The sequence below is a fragment of the Alligator mississippiensis genome, chromosome 4 (assembly GCF_030867095.1).
Source record: "Alligator mississippiensis isolate rAllMis1 chromosome 4, rAllMis1, whole genome shotgun sequence".
NCBI classification, from domain to species: domain Eukaryota; kingdom Metazoa; phylum Chordata; order Crocodylia; family Alligatoridae; genus Alligator; species Alligator mississippiensis.
Genome location: NC_081827.1, coordinates 72,669,729 through 72,694,095, shown reverse-complemented (window position 1 = coordinate 72,694,095; position 24,367 = coordinate 72,669,729). Strand labels below are relative to the sequence as shown.

Sequence of the window (24,367 nt, the reverse complement as noted above, 5' to 3'; positions counted from 1 at the left end):
ACTGTGGATGAGGGGGAGGCCTGGAGGTGGGTAGTAGATCTGATGTACCTTGACTTTAGCAAGGCTTTAGCAAGACACTGTCTCCCATGACATTTGTGTTAACAAGCTATGGAAATACAGACTCCATGGATGTACTTGCAAGGTGGATGACATCAAGTTGGGTGGAGTTGCAGACACTCTGGAGGGTAGGATTAGGATCCAGAATGATCTTAAAAGAATGGAGAAATAATCCAAAATCAATCAAATAAGATTCAACAAGGACAAATGCAAAATCCTACACTTGGGACAGAATAGCAAGTGCAGGGTACGGCATGACTGGTTAAGATGCAGTAGTGTAGAGAAGGACATGTGGCTTACAGTAGACCATAAACTGAAAATAAGACAACAGTGTGCTCTTATTGCAAAAAAAAAAAATAAAATAAAAAAGCCAAGAACATACTGGGTTGTATTAACGGGATCATCACGTGCAAAACAAAGGAAGTGGCTCTTTTCTCTATTCAGCACTGGTGAGGTTTCACCTGGAGCACTATCTCTAGTACAGGGCCGCATACTTCAAGGAGGATGTGGAAAGGGCTTGGAAAGAGTCCAGTGCAGAGCAACAAAAATGCTTAGGAGCCTGGCAGGCAAGATTTATGAGGAAAGGCTGAAAGAACTAGGGTTATTTACTGTGGTGGAAAGAAGACTGAGGGAGGATTTAAAAACAGTGTTCAAATACGTGAAGGTGAGGACAGAGAAAATGTAGACAGGCTTTTCTCTGTGGCTGTAGAAGACAAGACTAGAAGCAATAGCCTCAAGCTACAGCAGTGGAAATTAGGTTAAAGATTTGGAGGAACTTTCTGACTCTGAGGGTGGTCAAGCATTGGAACAGGCTACCTGGAGAAATTGTGGAATCTCTTGGAGGATTTTAAGAGCAAGTTACATGGACACTTGATTGGGATAGTCTAGTCAGAGATGATTCTTTCTTGCATAGAGTCTGGTCTGGATAATCTGATGAGAGTCTACCAGCCCTACATTCCTATGATCCTGTGAACTCAAAATAGAGTATGGAAACCATGACTAAGTGGGGGATTCAGCATCAATGCAAAGGGGTTCAGGGTTTCTGTCATGTTTCCTCAGATGTTTTAGCTCAGGGAAGCTAACCCACTATCCATTTCCTAGAGACACAAGTTTTGGATTTGGAGAGGAAGGAAAACTGCCCTCCCAATTAAAAGCTAGAAAACTTTCTTGATTTTTATACCTTCTGGGTCGCTCTTATGGTGTTATGAATCAAACTGGGATTTGACTCCTCAGTAGGTATACACTAATATTTAGGACTACTCTCAGCTAGGCCCCACTCCCTGGGTGCATCTACATGAGACATTTACTGTGGAGTTGACTAATTAATAAAGTGTCAGCATCTACATGTGTGGTGTTATTAGGCTGGAGTAAACTAATTAACTCTGCTATAGGATAGTACTGCACAACACAAGTACTATCCTATGGTGGAATTATTTTCTCTGCTGCAATACACATATAGATACTGACCAGGGCTGGGTGGGGCATGAGGGTGCTACAGTGCAGAGGCTGCCTGTTGGTTAGCCCTGCACAGGAGCACCTTTGTGCCACAGCCAGTCCCTCTGCAACACATTAAGCTGGGTTGGAGCAACCCCAGGCTGGCAGGCTGATTCCCAGAGCCCCCTGCCAGCTGGGACTGCTCCACCCTGGCTCATCATGCTGCGGTCCCAAGCACATGTGTAAATGCTGTGACCAGGAGCAACAAACTCCAGTGTGAACTGCACTGGAGTGTATTGCATCAAATTAATTTAACATGTAGACATGCTCCCTGTCTCTTAATTTGCTGTAGCTATATGCCAAACAGGAAAGATAAGCTGTTTCCTCTGTTTGTTCCTGTTTCTGAAATTTAGCCATGCTAGGAGTCAGTGGGCACATCTATATGAGACATTTACTTCACAGTTGACTAATTAACTGCACAGTAAATGCCTCAGCATCTACATGTGAACCCCTATCAAGGCACACAAAATTAATAAACTCTGCAGCAGTATTTACAAATCCTACCCTTCTGCGGAGTTTTTTCATGTGCAGCAGCACACATGTAGATGCCAACTCAGCTGACTGGGACTTGAGGGTGCTTAAGTACAAGGACTGCCTGCCGGCTAGCCCTACATTGAAGCACCCTTGTTCCCCAGCCAGCCCCTCTGTAGCACATTAAGCCCAGTCAGAACAGCCCCAGGCTGGCAGGCTGACCCCCTGGGATCCCCCTGACAACTGGGGCTACTGCAACCTGGCTCAAAGTTCTGTCCTCTGGGTGCATGTGTAAACCACATACCTGGGAGCTTCCTGGGAGCAATAAACTATGGAGCAATAAACTGTGTTAATGGCATGTGTAGATGTGCCCAGTCTGACTACATATTTCTCCTTTTGTATATGTTTGTAATTACAGGTAGGAGAGGGTTTCAGTACCAAGCTGAGGTCTTGGTACCGCAGGTTAGGAATAGGCTCAATCTTCAGCAGTTGAGCACAGGAGAGCTTCCAGAAATGGACTGGATTGCTGCCATCAGGTATGCTTAGGAGGCATTAGGATAGATGGCTGGAAGATCTGGGCTTTCATGCAGCCCATGTAGTTCTCTGAAATAGGTCAACAGGCAAATGGCAAGTGGGGGAAAGATTTCAGGTGAAATTATACTGACCAACATTAAATATTTGATCAGATGAAGCACATATGATGTCTGGTGGTGGCATTTGGTATAAGTGTAATCATAAGAATGAAGTCTTTTCTCAGTGCAAATGTCTGAGATGTCCATGAGCACTGCTGCCACTGTAAGATGGCATGCCAAGGAGCTATAAGCCCAAGGTAACTGACTCAGTTGCTTTGTGTTTTTTGTGGGCATTTGCACTAGTTCAAAGCAGGTGCTTCTTAATCAGAAAAACATTTTCTGTTCAGTGTGCAATCATGTAAATGATCATTAATGTGCAAAATAGTAGAGGATCTGGATCAGGGAATATAGAGTTGGAGGAAGAAAAAAGGAAACAAGAAATAACCATGTGAAAAACACTAGAAATGTGATGGAGAAGTGTCTGAGCTGCCTGGCTCAACAGGCTACTAGTAATAACCCACAAGCATCAAAGAGATATAAGACTTTTAATCCTATTCAATCAATATATTGTAATTATAAGGTTTAGTCTAACTAGCTAGGCTGCCTAGATGTTGGTTATGATTTATTTTGCTTACATTTAGTTACTTTGATTTTCTCTCTGTTTTCTATTACTTGTGTCAAATAAACCTTGTTTTATTTAATCTAATTGTAATTAGTGGCTGTTGCTCAGGATAAATATTGACAAGATATTCCTGAGAGAAAGAAATTGAAACTTACATTTGGGGAAAGAAGTGCTGTTCTGGGCATTCACTTAAAATTGTGGATTCCATGGCTTTATCCCCTAGAAGTGTAGTCAAGAAGCTGATTTGTGATTGGCTAGCGATAACAATATCTAGAGATTAGGGAAGGTATAAGTCAAAGTGAGAGAGAGCTTCCTTTTTTCTAAATTGTTAGGATGAAATGCAGTCATAATATAAATAGGCACAACAATTTGCTAAGGCAGAATTTGCCCCTTAAGATGGAAAATCTGTCATGAATTTTAAAGAGAAGGAATCAGACTTTTGACGCTCCAGAAGGAAGAAGCAACTGTGATATAATGGCTTTGAGCTGAAGGTGGGAAGTTGTGATATACCGCTACAGATGGTGCTGTTCTTTCTTAAAGCTTACAAGGAAGCTTCCTGCACAGGGTGAACCAAAAAGTCCAGGCATTATTTAGGCCTGACTACAGCTCTTATGTTTTATACTTTCATAGAATAAGTGTTTGACAGCATTACATTTTATACTGACTTGAGAGGAATGAAACTATACCCCCCATTTCTCTCATATATTGTAGAGAGATATTGCACTCAGGTAACAGTGACACACAGAATTTAGCACTATTTCATTGCAGAAAACCAGGGGCCTTGCTACATATTTTAGCTTCCATGTGCTTTGCAGAATGAATGAGGCCTCGACCATGTTAATTACTTTCACTGGGAAGCCCACCATGCTGCCCACACTTCATAATTATTCAGTATACCAAGTATTATCACACCAGCCATGTGGCTCTATTGTCATTTTCTTCCTCTAAATGTTACTGATCTATCAATTAACATGGCAACAAATCATGCTTGCAAGAAATAAAATAAATAATAGAGTTCAACTCATCATCTCTCTTTCAATTTCTCATGCTCCTTCTTCATGAGCTGTTTCTCTTCTAACATTTACCAGCTTAGATATCATTCTCTGCACCTAAGTTAGAACTATGATAAGAAGTGCCAGATTGGGCCAGGTCAATGGTCCTTCTAGCCCAGTATTCTGTCTCCAGCAGTGGCAGAAGTGGATGCTACATAGGGAGAACACTGACATCTCTAGAGCAATCTATCACCTATTCAGTATCCTTCTTGACATCCACCATTTTTCATTTAGAGATGCCAAAGCAAACATCTCCAATCATTCTGTTCAACAGCCATTAAGAAATCTATCATCTGTGAATTTATCCAGTCTATCTTTGAACCTAGCTGTGTTATCTGCCTCCACTTCCTCTTGTGGCAATGAATTCCACAAGTTAACTACATATTGTGTAAAATGGTACTTTTTTCTTGTATTTCGCCTGTCACATAGTAATTTCAGTGGGTGCCCTCGAGTTCTAGTATTCTGGGACTTGGTGAACAACAGTTCCCTGTTCACTTTGTCCACACCCTTCATTATTTTACAGACCTCTATCATATCCACCCTCAGCCTTTTCCTTTCCAAACTGAAAAGTCCTTTTTGAGATATGTGGACCAGAACAGAATGCGGTATTCGAGATGTGGTCTTACCATGAATTTGTATAGTGGCATGATGATGTTCTCCACTTTTTTTTCAATTCCCTTCTCAATGATCCCCGACAGTTTTTTGGCTCTTTTGGTTGCCATTGCACACTGAGCTGGGTGTGTGAAATTCATGATGCTGCTAGACATCAAAGTGAATTCTTATGTTTTAAGTATTGCATATACAGAAAGTTAGTCACACATAGGAATGCAGTCAACAAAATTATTCTTGCAAATACTAACCATTTGCAAATGTATCTCTTTTCTTCTATTTGAGAATCATTTGTAAACCTACCCTGATTTCTTGTCATTTGCAAATATCTTATAAATAAACAAAAAATACAGTTTTACAGTTTGGACAAGAAATGTTTAGACTCTGTATAGTTTGCAAACAGTTCATTTTCAATACTTGTTACACGTGGTATCTGGTTAAGTCAAGTAATTCACACGGCATAGCTTCCTCTGAGAGACACAATGACACTATTTTAACAGGAAAATAATGAAAAAGCAAATAATGACTATTCCTTTCCACATATGAACTCCTCAAATGACCAGTGGCATAACAGAGCTGGCACCTGGGACAAACTGTGGGACAGCATGGGAAGGGTGTTTTATACATTTTGCTGGAAAGTACAGGAAAAAACCTCCATTGGACATTAAATCCTTCTGTAGTGTTTACCATTTCTTCCCACAATCAAACTCTTCCATGGTTTTCCACTATAAATCTCACCAATCAGTAGACAGTGTAGATCCAATCCTATTATCATCATCATCATCATGGCAAAATCCCTCTTTTCAGTGGGAGCTGGATTATGCCTTCTGTTCAAAAGAATACATGGTGTTCCGAGTAAAATAAAGTTTTTCTTTTGGAGGAAGACTTATTCTTGAATAACAGAGTGAATGCTTATCTATGAAAGTTACCACGCAAGTTCACATGAAACTCGGATAGCCTATTAAAGAATATCATGCCCTGCATACCACACCCTTTGGTTTCCAGATATTTAATATATTATCCTTACTATTTTTCATTAATATATGCTAGCAAAGCAATGTTAAACTAGTATTAGGTATCTAGCTGCACAGAGCTTGTAAAGAGAGAGAAAAATTACAAATACATTTTAAGAAAGCTATAGAAACTCATAATTGTACCAAGCAAAACATAGTGATTAGCTTTCAAGATATTAGACCTTATTGCAGATGGAAACAAAACTCAGGAAGGATTCCAGAATTTCTAAGGTATAATGGTTTGATTCAGCTACAATTAAAGTCAATCAAAAAACTTGCATTAATTTCACTGGACATTGGATTAAAACCTTAAAGCACATATTGCTAGTTCTGATAAGTCAAAAGGTATTAGACCATAAACCTACACTAATCCAGCACTTTATATTACCCATCCTGGGACTTGGGCCATTGTAATTTTGAAAGTATGAAATTTAATGGTAGTACTCAAGAAAACTATTTTCTGAAAAAATTATATGAACTGTCTAAATCTTTGAGGTGGTGAATGTAAGAAGCAGTCTTGATGGAGAGAGATTTGTGTCAAGGGACCCCATACCAAGCAAATAACAAAGATGACATTATACTCTGCTCTACTGTCAATCTAAAGAAATACGTATCTTTCCGTGCCTATGAGCAGTTTCAGACAGTCTTGCAGGCAACGTGGTGCCCATGGGGCCCAGGTTGGAAACCACTGATACAAAGCTTTTTTACATGTACAGTTATTTGGGAATATCTGTAGTGCATTCTACCTTAATGCAAGCTAACTTTCAAATATTGAAAAGCCCTAAGTGAGAGAAATATATACAAAGCAGTCAAAATAAAGATGTTTTACACTACTTGCATGTCTAAGATTATACTCATCTAAGAGTCTGTGTTGATGAAAATTACCAGGGCCAGTCTACTGCTAAAGGCCAGACCTAACGTTAATAGAAAGTTTTCAATATTCCACATATTTAAAAGAACAGGGCCAGTTTTTCAAGCATTCTGCAGAACAGAATTGCAATTATTTTTAGGTGCCTACCTAGAGGCCAGGTTTTTAATGTTGCTCAGCACCCAACTAACAGAGAGGGCTAGCTTTTCCAAATAGCCCAGCTGACCCCTTTGAAACAATGGCCATTTATTTTTGTGTCTCAGTGGGAACAGATCCCTTTAAAAATCTGTGGTTGCCAAGCTCTTTTGAAAATTCTTGCTTAGATGTCGTAAGGATCATAAGTTAACTCAGAAATAGCCTATGCTGCTAGAAATTCACTGGTAATTCTCAGAAATATTGCAGGGGGACTGAGCTACTTCAGAACTGTTAGGCAAAAAAACATGGAAATTGAAAGCTAGGGGGAGGAGAGGAAAAGGAAGGAGCAGGAAGCATTTTTACAGATTGAAAGAGGCAAGCATGTTGACTTTATGACATCTTAATGATGCGCTAAAAACGTGCTGTGGGGGGACAGGCAGTATGATCTAATAGGTCTTTTCTATCTCCAGCTTCTCTAATTTTATAATAGTTAATAAATATTTCTGAAGTGTAGTCAAGCAAAAACTGTAGGAAACAATGCATTTTCTCAGGTCCTCTACTTGGGCTTATGCAGCAAAATAAATAAATAAGAAAATCTTAAAATATCTTTTTAAATGACGTTTATAAGACATTTGCCTCAGGCCATATATGATAATGTTTAAATTGCCTTCTTTCCCATTTAAGTGGTACAAACGTAAGAGCAGGAATGATTATTCAATGCAAAAGTAGAAGCAGTAGTGATTTAAATATGCTTCAGCACACCTCATGCCCAATTTCTATAGATGTGCAAGTGGTCTTGAACTGATGAGAGGGAACATGACTGCAGCATTAATCATTTGGAGATAAAGGCTAATTTATAAATGCTTCTCTCCTTCAGCTTTATGCCGAGTTTCAGTTTTGCAAATAGGAATTAGAACCACAATTAAGTTCAACAAGCATCTACAAGCAATGTTTTATTAAATATATTTTATATTCCTACACTCTCACCTTTTTTTAAAAGCATCTTTGTGGTCTATTTCCCTGTTTCTTAAACACGGCTTTCAAGGAGTTCCTATCATCCTGGTATTTAAACTCCTTTCTTTCACAAGATTTCTGTCACCAAAATTTAGTGTCTCTGAGATGTTTGGATCTCCGGCTTCCATCTGGTTTTTTACTTTCCTGAACCCAACTCTGAAACTCCAAACAAAGTCCAAATGCTTTGTTATGCCACGCTGAGTTTGAATATGTTCAGGGTCCTAGAAAGAGGACCATATCCCACACTACAAAAAAAGGCAGGCATCCCCACAATTCTCTATGGCACACCTAATTTAAAGTCAGTTCACCTCAGAAGTGAACTAACTTTAGATCAACCTAGATTAACCCAGTCTGAAAAGGGTTCATCCAGCCTAGTGAACACCTGTATGAACCCACCACCCCCTTCCCCAAACCCTCCATGGACCTGCATGGCTTGTTTGCACCCTCAGACTACATTTCGGCCTGATGCTACATTTCACACTGAAAATAAATATCTAGGGTTTTTAGCAGGGAGGGTCCCCCCCTACCTGGACCCTTAAAATAAAATTTTGTGTTAGGTATAGTTAGTGTACAGGTGCTAACCATCCTCAGTTGACCAGGGGAGTCTTAGGTTTTGAAAAGTGAGTTAGCCTGATCCCAGGCACCATCTCAGGAATAGCAAGGGAGTGCTGTGGTGGCATCTCTATTGGCTGCTCTGGGAGCCCATGCCTGGCCAATTCCAGCTGCTGTACTCAGCTGTAGCAACAGTAGCACCAATACTCTGTTCCTCTGGCTTTATCTTGGCTGTGCAGGTCAGCAGTGAGCTCCAGCTGGAAACAAGGAGGCAGCAGCTAGTAAGCTGGGGAGTTAATCTTGTGCTTCTTTCTGCACAAAGATGTGGAACAGAAAAGAGGAGACAGCTGCTTCTTTCATATGGGGGGTTCAAAGAAGAGGAAGCCTACATAGGGGGGCATGGTAGAGGGGAGAGAAAGATGAGAACCAGCCAAAAGGGGACCCAGCAAGAGATGAAGAAGGAAAAACAATTTTCTAATTCTCTCTCAAGTAAGCCAGGGGCTTCAAAGGTGCTGAAAGCTTCCTTGTGTGAAGAATTGTCAGTTATTTCTTTGTCTTTTACTTTCTTGAAAAGAAAACAAGCCAGAATTGAGCAGCGTGGGTACAGAACTGTCAGGTCTTCCTTTGAGCTCCTAATTGTCAAAAGAACTGGGCGTGTCAAGATTTCCAAACATTGTCATCTATTCCTGTGGCCTTATCAGAGATAAAAAAAAGGAACAAGAGACCTGGTTTTGATCTCTCTTACAACATATGTCAGCAATATCCCCCACTGGAATCAACTGAGCTGCTGACATGCAAAACCAGCGTAAGTGGAATCAAATTAAAATATCCAGAAGAACCTACAATAGCTTTTAAGCTGGAGTTTTCAGTCCAGAGCCTCAACCCTAGTGTAAACTCAGCAACTCTCTTGCTGGCTTCTGGAGACTTTTTTCTGGATTTGTATTGATACAAATTGTATCAAGGTTAGGTGCCTAGAATAAGTCTGGAGCTGAGACTCAGGCTTGAAACAGACTTCAACTTTATGCTGGCATAAAAGTTTTTAAGACAGAGCAAAAACCAAGGAAACAGACATCATAGCCCTTTGTTACACTACAAGTGCTTAAATTTTGTGCCAACAATGAACCTAGTAATAATGGGTGTTTATATATGTGCTCTGGGAGTAGGAGAGGGGGTGTTTTAATTAGAGCAGCTCTTAGAGCTCCTCTAATTAAAGTGCCTGGAGCATCACATGTATCAGTGTCCCTGAGCTGGAAAAAGGTGATGGAGGCACTTTAACTAAAGCTCATGGAGAGCACCCCACCACTGTTTTTTTCAGTGTGGGAACAATGATACATGTAATGCTGGAGTCTGCTGGAGTGTGGTAATAATCATGCTCCACCAGACTTGATTAATTGTGTCTGCTCCAACATGCTGTAATCACAATGTGTCAGAGCAGCCTTACTGCGTATGTATAGGTGCCAAATCTGTTCTGGTTTTTGTGGCTATTTGTTCATTTGTTCGCCCCCAGCTCCTGCAGTGGCCTTGGGGCTTTGGCGGGCTTTTAGGAGAGCCCCTCACATGGCGTGAGGCAGTGGGGGGTTTGGGAGTTTTGGGAGTTTAAAGGGCCAGAGCTGGGGTGAGCGAAGCAGCCATGTGGTGGGGCTGGGACAGTGGGGGGGATCGGGGGGTTCATGCAGAGCTCCCCACACAGTGTGGGGCAGTGGGGATTGCCCCCCTCCCCCACCTGGCAGCACCTGGTGAGTGGGTTTTTTTTTTTTCAAAGAGCCAGGAGCTGGGCCAGGCAAAGCAGCCATTGACAGGGCTGGGCAAGTGGGCAGGGGGTGGGCCTGGGTGATTTGGAGATTTGTCAGCAGCCGAATCTCCAAATCAGATTCAGCTGAATCGATTTGAGACAGTGATCCGAATCACTGAATTGAATCACTGTCCCCCAAATTGGCCGAATCCAAAGTGAGTACTAGCCGCTTCACACAGGCCTAGGTTCCCCTGCTTGCAGACCCATGCCCCAAGTTGGGGCATGGCACCTGTGGGTCCTTTCCTGAAGGATTAGGATCCTGAAGCCCCAGGAGGGGAAGGGGAAGGGGACTGATCCTCTATGACAACAACCCCAGCTACATCTGTAGAATCAGTGAAGCAGATCAGCTGTCCTACAACGTATCACAGCACAGCTGGTTGTACTCCAAAGAAGACATCTGTTTCCAGCCTTAAACTGTTCCTCTTTCTTCTGTTATGCCCTTGGTCCTAAAATTTAAATAAAAATGCTCTTCGGGTAACTTAGCTACACTCCTTTCTAAAGGATTTGAAATGGAGAAAAAGTGTTTTAATTACTTTTGCGTATGTTCAGTATACATGTTCTAATTTTTTAGTAGATCTAAAAGAAGATTTTTGATGCAAAGGAATTTTGCCCCCCAAAAAAGGTTGGGCAGAAAAAAATGGACGAAGATGTTAAAAAATACTTGTAACATTTCTGTAACATTTAGTTTCAGCAGTTTGCAAAGGCAATATTTTGCTTCATAAATGCAGAAATAATTCATTTTTGATATTTTTAGGGGTGTAGGTTGTATCTGTGTTGGTCTAAGGACATAGACAGATGAGGTTCTTTGGGGAATCTAGTATCTTTTATTTGACCAATTTAAATAGTTGGAAAAAAATTTAGCAAGCTTTTGGGTTTAAAAACCCTTCATCAGGCTGAGGAAGTCTCTGACTGCCTATCTTGCAGCCCAGCCTCTGGCTTCTTTACTTTTCATTCCATCCAGGAAGAGCACACACCAACTGCAGAGACTTCCTCAGCCTGACAAAGGGTTTTTAAACCTGAAAGCTTGCTAAAAAAAAATTTTCCAAGTATTTAAGCTGGTTTAATAAAAGATATCAGATTCATCCAAAGAACCTTGTCTGCTGATATTTTTTTAAACATTCAACCTTTTTTCCAAATTGGACTTTGGGTTACTAAGTTAAACATAGACCTAATTAAGAAAAAATGTTGAAAATGGTTAAGTATCCCCAAACCACAACACATTTAAAATAAGATACTACTAAACATTTCATGTCGAGTCAAAACCACTTCTTCCCCCCTGCTCCCCTTCACCTTTTTTCACATTTGACCAAAACTATTCTTTTCCAGTTTGACATGAATTGGTTTATTTTTCTCTTTTCCTTTTTTATTTTTTTTCTGGGAAGTAGGGGGAGGTTAGCCACTGAAACTAAGGATCTAGCATTCACTCTGATCTGCTCTTATGCCTAGTCTCAGACATGTCACATACAGTATCTGTATTCTGAACAAATAATTATACTGTGATCTAGCTTTGAACATTGCCATATGGTTTCGGCAACTACTTTGGCTTCTGAGCACTGTGCACTATGAATTCCCCAATGGATTAGTAGGATGATGTCCCACCTATGGGGATAGCTTTTGTTTTCAAAGGCTTACTATGAAGGATTTCATTACAAAGGGGAATGTTTTGAATCAACACCATTGCAGTGAGCTCTGATGAGATTTGCAAATTCAAATTCTGAGGTACAACAAACCACACATTGCATCTCTAATATATGTTAAGCAATATAAAGATAAAAAATATAAAATGTTTGGATATTTTAAGTTTAGTAGAACCACATTAAAATACACTGAATAGAGGTATTTATTCTAAAAAGCCAGTGATAGATGGTATCAGATTTTCTCATTTATATTCATTTTTATGGAAAGTGTTAGCAATTTTCCTGTAGCATGGTGTTTTCATTATTAAGTCTAAGAGCGATGATTGGCTTATTACTGCAGAAAAAGCCTGCATTTATCTGGATGATAACAGTAGCACTGAGAGATGTCAAAGATGTATGAACATAATACTACCATTTACTAATGTCCAACTCAAACTTTCATTGTATGAGTGCAATTTTTTTCATCTTGTAGTTCTTGAAATTACAAGTGTGAAAACTACAAGTAAATCAAATAAGAAAGAACAATAACTGTGAAAATCAGTTTGTTGATTTAGCTGTCCTTTTGCTGCTGATATTGGAAATGGAAAAAAAATCTTGTAGTGTATTTAGAAGTGGTATATGAACCCAGGCTATAGGAAGCCGGAGATTACCAAACCCTTTTCTCAGAAAGAAAATGAAAAGGCCTTTTTAAATTATTTTTGTAGGGGCCGAGGCCATTGGGATATGAGTGATGCTAGCAATCGTTTCTACCAATACTATTTATGTTTTTGGCCATGCAATACATGCCCTGCATTCAAACATTTGTAATGGTTGGTGCTGTTTTCTTTAAGTATGTCAAACTTTAAAGCCATTTATGTGTTGAACATGCTGCAATATTTCTCATAGCATTTTGTTTTTCTTTTTTTGTATTGGTTGCATAGCACGTCAGAGATACCCAAATGGGTGAGAGAAAACCACATTGTCTCAAATCCATTAATTCTTTAGTGCAGCCACAACCCTAACATAGGAGGGCCAGTCCTCTTGGCACAGGTAACAGGTGACATCACTCCTGAACACTTAATTTCACTTCCTATTTTTCTGCTTTTTCTCAATCCCCCCATCCTCCCCCTGCATGCCACCTATAACAATATTTTGTGATTCACGTGCTAATGACTATGCTGTGGACACTGTGGAATTGCAGGTTCTAAATCACAACATCCAGAAAAGGGAGTAAAACTTTCTTCTGCTGTTTATCAAGAAATGCTGGTAGATTTCCCATAATTTTGGAATACTGCAATACTCTTTCTTTGTACTGTATTCTCCAGAACGGTTTGAATCTCCTGTACACACACCCTGATAAATCATTTGGCATATTTTTATTTTCATTCTTATGCCCATTTTAAAATAGCCTTTGCTATGGAATGGTTTGATTCCACTGTAATATGCTTTGCATCTCGGTCTTTCTGTAATACTTCTGGATTTGATTCACATAATTACAAATATCCTTGTTTCCTGGTGTTTAGTATTCTATGTGCAGATATTATCAGTGGTACGCTCTGTATTGATCCGAATACACTGCTTTGTAGATCTGGATAGATGTCAGTCAATTATACTGAGTTTATATCCATATACCAATCTCTCTGAAACCATATATTTTGACTGGCTCTGGAGAGAAGAAAGTGACAAAGCATGAACATAAGCAGGATGGATGCTCAACAAGGGGAATGTATGTATGGGGGTATATGTATTTGAGAGATAGATGACAAAGCTCAGAAATGATTTACCTGATGAAGAATATGCTATATGATAGAACAAGCAGGAAAAAGTGCTATTTGAATTATTTAGCATTTGGCGAAGAGAGGGAATGTTCCTGGATTACACAGTCATTGTCACATTTTTTGTTTGGGTTGGAATAAAAATAGAATGAAAATGCCACCTTAGCGTGGGAAGATTTAGACTTTACTGCTAAAATGCTAGCAGGCTTATGGACAGCAATATTAACCCCAAGCAATAGATTTCATGCTCTGCTTCAGTCTTCAAGGAGAGCTTCTTGTAGACCTAACTGGTTGGAGGAAGAATATAGTATTTGCCAAAATCCCTGCCTGCCTTTAAGTGACTATAAACTAAATTGTACCAACACTGGACAGAAGTGATTTCAATGGGAGCAGTGAAGACTTTTAGTATGGGGAGAACTAGGCCCTGTGTCATATAAAAGACTCCATTTTGAAGCAGCAGCTGAAGTGGAATTGATAACGAGTGGTGCATTTCCCTTTTTATAAGACTTCAGTTTCTCTTTTATGAATCTTGCAGGTAATTATAAACTCACATGTATTACCTACCTGCCTTTAAGATGTGTTTACTAGTTAAACCAATACAGTCCAAGGTTTCAAATATCTGGGTTTTACATTTTCCAGGGGTAACCATCATCTCCTCTGATTCCTCTCTAAATATTTAATAATGTTTCTTGAAGTTAGGCAAGTAAGATGCTCCCTCCTCTTGCTATATAAAAATCCCTATAGTGATCTTCCAAAGAACCTGAACATAAGTCAATCCAGGGAGAATAAAAGCCAAATTGTTGACATAATTGTGGAAAATGTAATCTTGCATATAGCTGTATGAGAAGGATGTAAAGTCTACAGAGAAGCAGTCAGTATCAAATGGGACTGGAGCTAACTTTTCCAGTTTTAAAATATTGTGAGCTTTAAAAAGAAAAAAGGTTACATTCCTACAGATAGGAGCAAGGGCACTGTTGAAGGTATAAGCTTACTTTACCCATCAGAAAACCTGCAGAAGGAAGACCTGGGCAGCAAAGCTTACAATGTTTTTATCTTGTAGTTTCTTTTCAATTTGTCTCCCAAGCCCTGGAAAAGAACCAGGGAATTTGACACTGACTCCATGCATTGCCAGAAATCTGTATGGATTTTGTAGTATCCACAAGATGAGCTACTGCATTGGCTCTTGTGACCTTTCTGCTGACAGTTGGCCCCTAACAGCAAACCTCAAATAGAAGCAACTATTAGTTACTTCCGAGTTTCCAGCTTCACCCAGCTATTATTAAAAGTGATTTTGACAGCGCCCACAGCTTCTGTATTCACTTGTGTATCAAGAGGAGCTGTTGCAAGTGGATGGCTTGCTGTCTTTCCACATCATACTGTCAGCTTACTCACCTTCACACATACATCTCTTTACCTACAGGACCCTCTCTGTTAGATCAGAAAGCAGCGGGACATAATATATCTGTATGTAGATGAGTAAGAAAAGATGAGGCAAAGGGTTAGGCAGACAAGTTCAAAGAGATCTGCTGTTTAGGCTTAATCAACTTTCCATGCTCTTCAAACAGAGCTGGATTACTCAACAAACTTAATTGTAAGGACAATTGAAAATGACAGCGAATGAATCAATACAATCCCTGCTCTGTATTCCGTACACACTCGACTTTTATTAGTTTGGGGAGTAAAGAAAGAGGCAGGCCATAGCCAGCAAGTAATTATCATGACAGTTCTTGTTTACCATTTTCATTTCTCAACTTTTTATTCAAACTCATTTTATAGCACCATAAAGTTTGATAAAATTGTATTCAGTGCTTTATCTAAATATTGATCAACATGTTTATAAGGAAATTACTATGCCTTCTGCTTGAACAGCAGAAAGTGATAAATTAAACATAAAAAAAAAAACTACAAGCTGAGAATCCCATTTTATTTTATAATCTATAATCCATTACTTTGCTACAATTTATTTGCCAAAATGTGCCCAGTATTTTACAGTTCCACTGGTAAATTTGGTTCCAATAATGCGCATTTTAGTGAATAGGTCAAACAGAGGTAACAATTCCTATACTTCAGTCAGTTTTTTGTTGTAAGATATTTGTGGCTAATTGAATTAGGGTTCAGTTCCTGCTATGGGGAAATTCAAGCCTGGTATAACATTTTAGTGAAATGAAGGTGCTGTTTTTTGGCTAATGGCTAATCTGGGGAGTTCTGGAAATGTGCATACTGCTTTGTGAAGTTTCTAGCAGGAAACATGGTTAGATAGAATTACAGGTCAAAAGGACCCAAAGAAGCAGAGAGTACATTATAATATTATTCACTGATAAAAGTGCGATGTCCACTGTGACTCCTTATTTTTATCATCTTGCTGGGTTCTCCAATTTTGTTCATTTTGTAGATACATTTTGTAGAATGATTCTTTCACATAACATATCTGCCTTCATATCACTTGTTCTTCTCCATGCTACAGTTTAGCTTGCAAACCACTGGTGACCAACTAAGAGTATTTGAGAACTAATGATCTAAAGAATGTGTTTTTATTAGTGATATTAAAAACAAAAAGCATCTAAATGATGTTTCTTAGAATTATTGTGATAGATTTTGAAAAACCATAGAACTTCACTGTTTTGCACTGGGAAGGCACATCTACATGAGACGTTTACTGCAGAGTAACTAATTAGCTCTGCAGTAAAGTCTCAGCATCTACATATACAGCCATAGTAGGCCTCAGGAAACTAATTAACTTTGCTGTAGGTTAGTACTTGTAAACAAAAGCACTATTCTACAGCAGCATTATTTCGTGTGCTATAGTGCATGTTTCGACCCTTACAGGGCTGGCTAGGGCATGAGGGTGCTTCAGTGCAGGGGCTGTCTGCTGCCTAGCCCCACCCTGGAGCACCCTCATGCCCCAGCCAGCCCCTCTGCAATACACTGAACTGGGTTGGAACAGCCTTGGGCTGACAGGCTGACTCCCCAGACCTCCTGTCAACCAGGGCTGCTCCAACCCAGCTCAACGTGCTGTAGTCCTAGACACACATGTGGTGCCCAGAAGCAATAAACTTTGACACAATATGCTCCAGAGTTTATTGTGATGCATTTTCACATGTAGACGCACCTGACTTGTAACTTAATTTAACTTTTATTTTGCTGCAGCCATTCTCCTGTCATTTTTGTGAAAGAAAGATCATTCATCATGGGCATGTATTATCCCAGTAAAGCCAAATGAATACATAATTCAATGTACTCCAATAGACAGGGTCTGAATTTGGACTTTTAGTAAAAACTCTGAAGGAAAGATATTGACTCTCCGTTGTACAAGATCACTTCTGCACAGAGTTTTCTGAAGAACTTTACATGTAACCAAGGAGACCCATTTCCAAGTGATCCTTAACTTTGAACTTTTATGGTAAATATACTTCTACTGGTAAGGTCACTGATTTATTAAATAACTTAGAGATGAGATTCTGGACTTTGGCATAATCCATCCAGGCCTAAGCATGTGAAGAATGCAATTTAAATAACACTACACATAAATCAGAGCTCTACAGCATGTACATTATCAACCACTTAAAGCTGTAAGCCTGTACTATGTACATGCATCAAGAGGAAGTGACAGAAGCAAGACTCTTGAATGCAACAGTGACAGCAAGTCTCAAGTTTGTATAAACATAAAAACAAAACTCATAGATTTGGAGATGGGTGTAAATACTATCTTGTAGCCTGAATGTAAAATATTCCAATTCAGAGTTTGACTTCTCTGCCAGGTCTTCTTTTTCATATTTAAAAATCATACCAATAGACTCATTTGCACTTTACAATGATTCTCCTTCTCCGCTAATAATGCCATAGATTACTTGTCATGCTTGACATATTGGATTGTTGTAAGTTTTTCCCTTTGAGACTAATAAGCTTTTTTTTACCTTATTCTCTTTCCCATTGCAAATATCACTGTTGTATTATGCAGCCAATGATCTCCCTGACAATGGGAAAGAAAGCAAACAAAAAACAGTGGTGGGGTGGGGTAAAATAGGCAACATTACTGCAGTGTCAATAATCTGCTTCTAACTGTTTCCATGGTTTAGGAAACTCCACTAGTCTTAGGGCCTTGTTACACTCTATGTTATGAGCCACGCAAAAGTTGATCAACAGGGATCCTAGTTTTCTCTGATAAAAAATTGCAAGTTCTCTGATAAAAAAAATCACAGGTTCTCTGATAAAAAACCTAAAATCTGTGATTAAAATGAAACTTTACTATATATATAGGTATCAATTGAACACAATGTTTTATTGATACATTTACAATTTTAAAGTAATTTGGAAGCCTACCCATGCCTCAGTCACTATATTCTAATATTATAAAAGCATAAGTCTGTCTGTCTGTCTCTCCATAACGCTTTATTTATGCTCTGATTGGCTGACAAACAGCCAATCAGAGCACAAAGAAACATCCTGACAGAAGGCATCCTACTGCCATGATGATGGGGACACAGGGAATAGAGCGGTTGGAGGCAGCAGGGAGGTAGTGGAGCGGGGGAGGCAGCGGCAACAGAGAAGATAAAAGGGGGGGCGAGGTCAGCAGGGCTGGCTTTGCCCCCCCCCCCCACTCCCTGCAGGTAACACAGGGGGGAGTGGGCCCAGGTCCAATGCGGGGGGGTGGGGAGCAGGCCAGAGTGGGGGAAAAGCCAGCCTGCCATGGCAGGGGGGGAACAGCAGGTCTGACATGATGCAGATGCGGCAGCGGCTGGGGGAGGGAAACAGTGGGCCTCCTTCCACCATCAGGCCCAGGCCCACTACTCCACCACACCCCTCCCCCACACTGGCCCTTCCCCCACTCCCCATCCCCAAGTGGGCCTGATGTCAGGGGTGGGGAAGAGCAGGTGCACCATAGTGTTGGTGGTGATGGTGGGCCAGGAGTGGACCTGGATGGGGGTGAGAGCACAGGCCTGCATCCCTGTCCACTTTCTCCCTCCCCTCATCATTCTTGATGGGCAATTGACTATTAATAAAATAAAAAATTCTACATACCTATAAATGTTGGCCTTTGAACTTGTTGTTTTTTTTTTATCATAGAAAATCAGAGTGTCCTATGCCCCTTAGCTCACAGAATACAGATCCAGGCCCCTCATTCTCAAGCCACAGCCCCCCCAGCCCTGGCAGTCCCCCTCACTCTCCCCTGCACAGCCTCCCTGGCCCTGCTGGTGCCCCTTATCCCCCCCCCCCCCGCACAGCCCCTTGACCTTCCCAGCCCTGCTGCGGGGGGCCAACAGATGCCAGGGCTATGGGCCAGGGACCCAGGTCCTCAGCCCCCTACACCCTGCAGCAGCACCCGAGTCCCAGCTGCCACCCATGGGAGGCAGTAGCCGCTGCAGTGTAGTGCAGCATGGAGCCTGGCTCCACCTCCCCTGTGGGTGGCACACCTGGAGCAGAGCCCATTGAGGGGGGGAGGGTACACACAGATCTGGGGGGCACAGGTCCCTCTGCCCTCCCTGGGAGTGTGTGCAGCAGCAGGGAGCCGACCCTACCCCTCATGCCCCTCCAATGAGCTGTCGGAGGCCCCACCCCATCCTTCTTCCCACTGGAGCCCTGAGGCCATGTATTCTGGCTCCAGGATACATGGGCAGTTTGAGGCCCCAAACTGTATGCATCGCCTAGCTGGGCAGCAGACCCAGCCACAGCCCTGCCCAACTCCCTCCTTCTCTCCCTCCCTAAGGGGGCCTCAATCCCTCCTCCTATCCCTGACTTACCTGCAGAAATTGATCTCCAGGCTTCCTGGCAGCCATGTGCATATACAGGAACGTGGTGCTCCCTGGCTAACCACGCTCCTCCCACTCCCCTCAGTTCCTTGCAGGCTGGAACTCTGCCAGCCTGCAGAGAGCTTTTTGCAAAAGTGCAAAATCTGTGCGTTTCTCCATTAAAATGAAAAATCTGAGTTTTTCTCAGGTAAAGAGAGAAATCCAAATTTTTCCCATGGGAAACAGAAAACCTGGATCCCTGTTCATCAGTGTTAGTGCTAGCTTAAGTTTGGAGCAATCACACTTCAGGCCAGCAGGGGTCCAGAAGGCTGAAAGGCAATAATTCCCCTTTCCCACTCCTCCCTGCCTTTCAGGGTTCCTCACTACCCCATTTTGCCCCTACCTACTGGTAGCTGCCCGGCTGTCTGTCCCAAAGGAGCAGGGAGGGAAAGGTTAACTTGTCTACCCAGCCATTCTGCTGATTTGCTGTTCTTCTCAAGGCTAATCTGCACTGGAGAACTACAGGGGCATCAGCCAAGCAGACAGGTAGGTTAACCCTTTCCTGCCAGCTGCTCTGGGAAAACAGTGCAGGCAGTTACAAGTAGGTGTGGGCTGGGGAGTGACCAGGTATCTGGGTTGCTGGGGAGGGTAAGGAGGGGGAAGAGGACCTGATCGGGACCAGCAGGGGAGGGGCAGTGCATGGGGTCTTTACACCAAGGTGTAGCCTAGAGTGGCTACACCTTAGTGCAACACAAGCTTAGTAGCAGGGTTCAGAGGTAATCTTGCCCTGGATTGGTATAATTTTGAGCAGCATAACAAGTGCTTAAAACCAGTTTCAGGTGTTAATGTGCGGACAATCCACAGATTAAGAGCTCCAGGAAATGCCCCAAATTGCCATGTAACAAGACCCTTACTTTAATCATCTTTAAACTGAAGATAATAATATTACTCACTTTCAAAGATGCATAGATTCTAAGGGCAGATAGCACCATTAGATTGCCCAGACCAGGAGTTGGCAACGTATGGTCTCTAGCTCTCGGAGTCACTGCACCTAGCTCATAGAGCTGGATGGCTTTGCCTGTGCCAGTGCCCACAGAAAAGCCAGGAAGCAAGGAGCTGGTGTAGGGCCACGTGGCTTGAAGCTGTGCCCATGCTGCTGTCACCTCCCCCAGTCCTCTGCTTCCTAACTATGGGGACTTCCAGCTGCCCAGCCCTGGTGGGAAGCTGCATCACAGTTGGGAAGTGGGGAGGAGAAGGCAGCAGAAAGGATGCAGCTTCCAACTGTCCAGCACTATTATAGCCTCACCAGCCCATATTTTAGAAAGGTAGCCAGTCTTAATGTGAAGACACCCAAGAGATGTCCCTTGCTAGTCATACCACTGATGATTCACCTTTATTGTTTAAAAACTTGTACATTTTTTCTTAGTTGAATGTAGCCTGGGTGTACACTGGTTTGTACTCCCCTCTCCAATTCAGGGAAGTATTTGCAAGGCAGTGTGCTATGGAGGGACACAGCAGCCCAGCAGCTGCCTCCATCCCCTATAGAGTCAGGCCCAGTCAATAATTACTTAACTACTATATACAAGTTTATTATTACAACAAAACCATTAAAGGGTAAGGACATAGATTATATGTACAAATTTATAAAACAATAAACCCTATACCATATATATATATATATATATATATATATACACACACACACACACACACACACACACACACATACATACACACACAATTATTATTCAAAAATACAAATGAACAATAGAACAACCCAGAAGAAAGGATATTGATCAGGCAACCTTATAACTCTATTAATATACAAAGTATTACTTCAACTTATTCATATAAACTATAAAGCACAGTCTACAAATATAACCAGCAGTCATTAAACTACCTAGGTGCCCTCCAGGGCAGGGGCCCCACTCCCAAGGTACCACTACAGAAAAGGAGGTGGGGGAAAGAAAAGGAGAGGGAGACCCCAAAGCTCCCACTATCACCCAGGAGTGGCCCATGTGGTGCCCCTTCACAACCCTGGGGGTCCCTCCCCTGTGGGGACCCTCTTTCCAGGGTTACTTACTATTCCACAGTCCCAGAGGGTTGCCTCCCGTTCTCCAGGTTGAGCTCTGTTCCCTGCTGGTCTTTGCTTTTGCCTGAGTCTGCTGCTGCTGGCCCAGCTCAGGGCCACATGCACAGCTGTGTGTAGTGGGCACTTCACCTTGTGCTAAGGGTTGGAGGCCCAGGCAGCCTTGTGCAGCACTGGGACTCAGTCTGATCGCAGACCCTCTGTGCAGTGTCATCTGCACTGAGCTACTGCCCAGTGCCAGCAGCTGTAGACCTGAGCCACCTCAAGTGGCTCCCATGGTCTCTCACACTCCATGCAGCGCCTCCTGCACTGAGCTTCTGGACTCATGCAGAGGTTGGGGACCTGAGCCACGCAAGCGGCTCCAAAGATCCTGCTGCTCCATGCACCAGCCTATGCACTGTGTCTCTGGCTACATGTGAAAGGTTGCAGACCCAAGCCACATCATGCAGCTCCCAGGGTCCAGACGCCATGAGACGTGCTGTGCACCGAGAACCTAACTGCTGGAGCCTTCTGCAGCTCCCTGCCAATGGAAGTCTTCAGAGGCTCTTCCTGGGCTACTGCTTCACCCTGCTGAGCAACTCTCCTCAGCTCTTCTAAGCCCCACTCTTCTCTCTTCTCCTGCCCCAACACATCTCCCTCATGCTGGGCACGCAGCTCCTTTTATACTCTCCAGAGCTCCGCCCCTGAAGTCTTCCAGACCTGACAGTGTTGCAGTCTTCAATCAGGTCCATGGGAGAGCTCCTCTCCCCCTCCTTCAGGAAAGGGGCATTACTTTATTTCTCTTGCTGCCTCCTGATTGGTGGCTGGGCTCCACCAATCAAAAAAGCAGAATCTCAAGCCTGGGACTCAACCCAAGCTCTGAAAGGTAAGCCTGCTACATGAATTTATCTGGATTTCTGTTTTAGCCATTGACTTTCAGTTGTGTCTCTCTTGGCTAAATGAAAAGAGCCCTTTTGTACCCTTTATCTCTCCCTTTGAAGATTCACTATAGCGATGCCATCTCCCCTTCTTTTGGATCAGCTAAAGAGACTTGTAATCAACCCCCAGGAACACATCTTCTCCACTCCACTACTTTCTCAACATCCTTTTTAAAATGTGTTCATCTTAGTGCTGTACATTTAAATTAAGAACTCTTTATTAATATGTGTATTGCCATGCAGTCAGATTCAAAATAGGTTATATAAGTACCTAAATGGGTCTCAGGTAAAACTGAGGTGCCTAAGAACAATCCAGATTGGCCTTGCTCTACAAACTACAAATGCCAGGCTCCATTTTAGGCTGGGAAGTGCTTTAAGAAGCAGGTTTTGGGGTAGAACGTGGGCATCACAGCTGCCAGTTATTTAGGTGCCCAATCCTCAGCACTAGGGCTGGATCACAAGTAGTTATAGATTCATAGATGTTAGGGTCGGAAGGGACCTCAATAGATCATCGAGTCCGACTCCCTGCATAGGCAGGAAAGAGTGCTGGGTCTAGATGACCCCAGCTAGATGCCTATCTAACCTCCTCTTGAAGACCCCCAGGGTAGGGGAGAGCACCACCTCACTTGGGAGCCCATTCCAGACCATGGCCACTCGAACTGTGAAGAAGTTCTTCCTAATGTCCAATCTAAATCTGCTCTCTGCTAGCTTGTGGCCATTATTTCTTGTAACCCCTGGGGGCACCTTGGTGAATAAATACTCACCAATTCCCTTCTGTGCCCCCGTGATGAACTTATAGGCAGCCACAAGGTTGCCTCTCAACCTTCTCTTGCGGAGGCTGAAAAGGTCCAGTTTCTCTAGTCTCTCCTCGTAGGGCTTGGTCTGCAGGCCCTTAACCATACAAGTGGCCCTTCTCTGGACCCTCTCCAGGTTATCCGCATCCCTCTTGAATTGCGGCGCCCAGAATTGCACGCAGTACTCCAACTAAGGTCTGACCAGCGCCCGATAGAGGGGAAGTATCACCTCCTTGGACTTATTCATCATGCATCTGCTGATGCATGATAAAGTGCCATTGGCTTTTCTGATGGCTTCGTCACACTGCCGACTCATGTTCATCTTGGAGTCCACTAGGACTCCAAGATCCCTTTCCACTTCCGTGCCACCCAGCAGGTCATTCCCTAGGCTGTAGGTGTGCTGGACATTTTTCCTCCCTAGGTGCAGCAGTTTGCATTTCTCCTTGTTGTTAAGAGGAGCGTACCATGCAGTCTGAACCAGAAGCCTAAGTTCCCAAGAAGAGTGGTATTTGAGACATGCCCATGTACTTTCTGTGTTCTTTGGGCCTTCTGGATCACCTTTAGGACATCCCTTGCTCTCCCTATTATCTATATGAGGCACATAGGCACCTTGGCAAATTGGATTACACTTCATTGTCATCTAAGTCTCACTATGAATTGTACAGTGAGTCAGGTGCCTAAACCTAGACAATCCAATCATCTTTCTGAGGCAAGGTGACCACACGTTAGATTTTTCCAGCATAAAGAAGTGGGAGGTGCTTATAGAACTAAATTGAAACTGTTCCTTGCTGTCCAGGACCCCATGTGCTAGCTGGTGTACACATCCAGAACAAAGAGATTTTCCTCTTCCCCAAGGATGTAAAATCTAACTACAAGGTAAGAGATAGCTCTTCATTTCCTTGATGTACAAGGAGTCAAGGAAATGATGAGACAATATTCATCAGCATTTTAAGCAGTTGTCTCAGCATAACAGCTGTCTAACTATTCCCAAGTTTTTGCAAGTATCACGGTAGAAATTTTAAGATAAAATGTGTAGTATTGTATGATAGTTTTGCAAAGATGTACAAAGAGCTTCTCCCAACAGCAAGTTGTTGTTGTTGCAGTTGTTGTTGTCATCGTCATCACCGTCTATGAAGTGGGAAAGAAAATTTAAAGTTACCTTTATCAGGTCTTTTGTAACTTTTCTAGTCTCAGTTCTT

General features: G+C 42.3%; 1 long non-coding RNA gene across 1 annotated transcript in view; it reads right to left on the bottom strand.

Moving 5' to 3' along the window:
• Positions 1-21,031: 21,031 nt before the first annotated feature.
• Positions 21,032-24,367, bottom strand: part of LOC102572819 (uncharacterized) — an 88,999-nt gene continuing 85,663 nt past the window's right edge. Inside the window, exon 5 of the long non-coding RNA XR_009461616.1 lies at positions 21,032-24,296. This is a non-coding gene — a long non-coding RNA (uncharacterized LOC102572819). The remainder of the gene's footprint in view (positions 24,297-24,367) is intronic.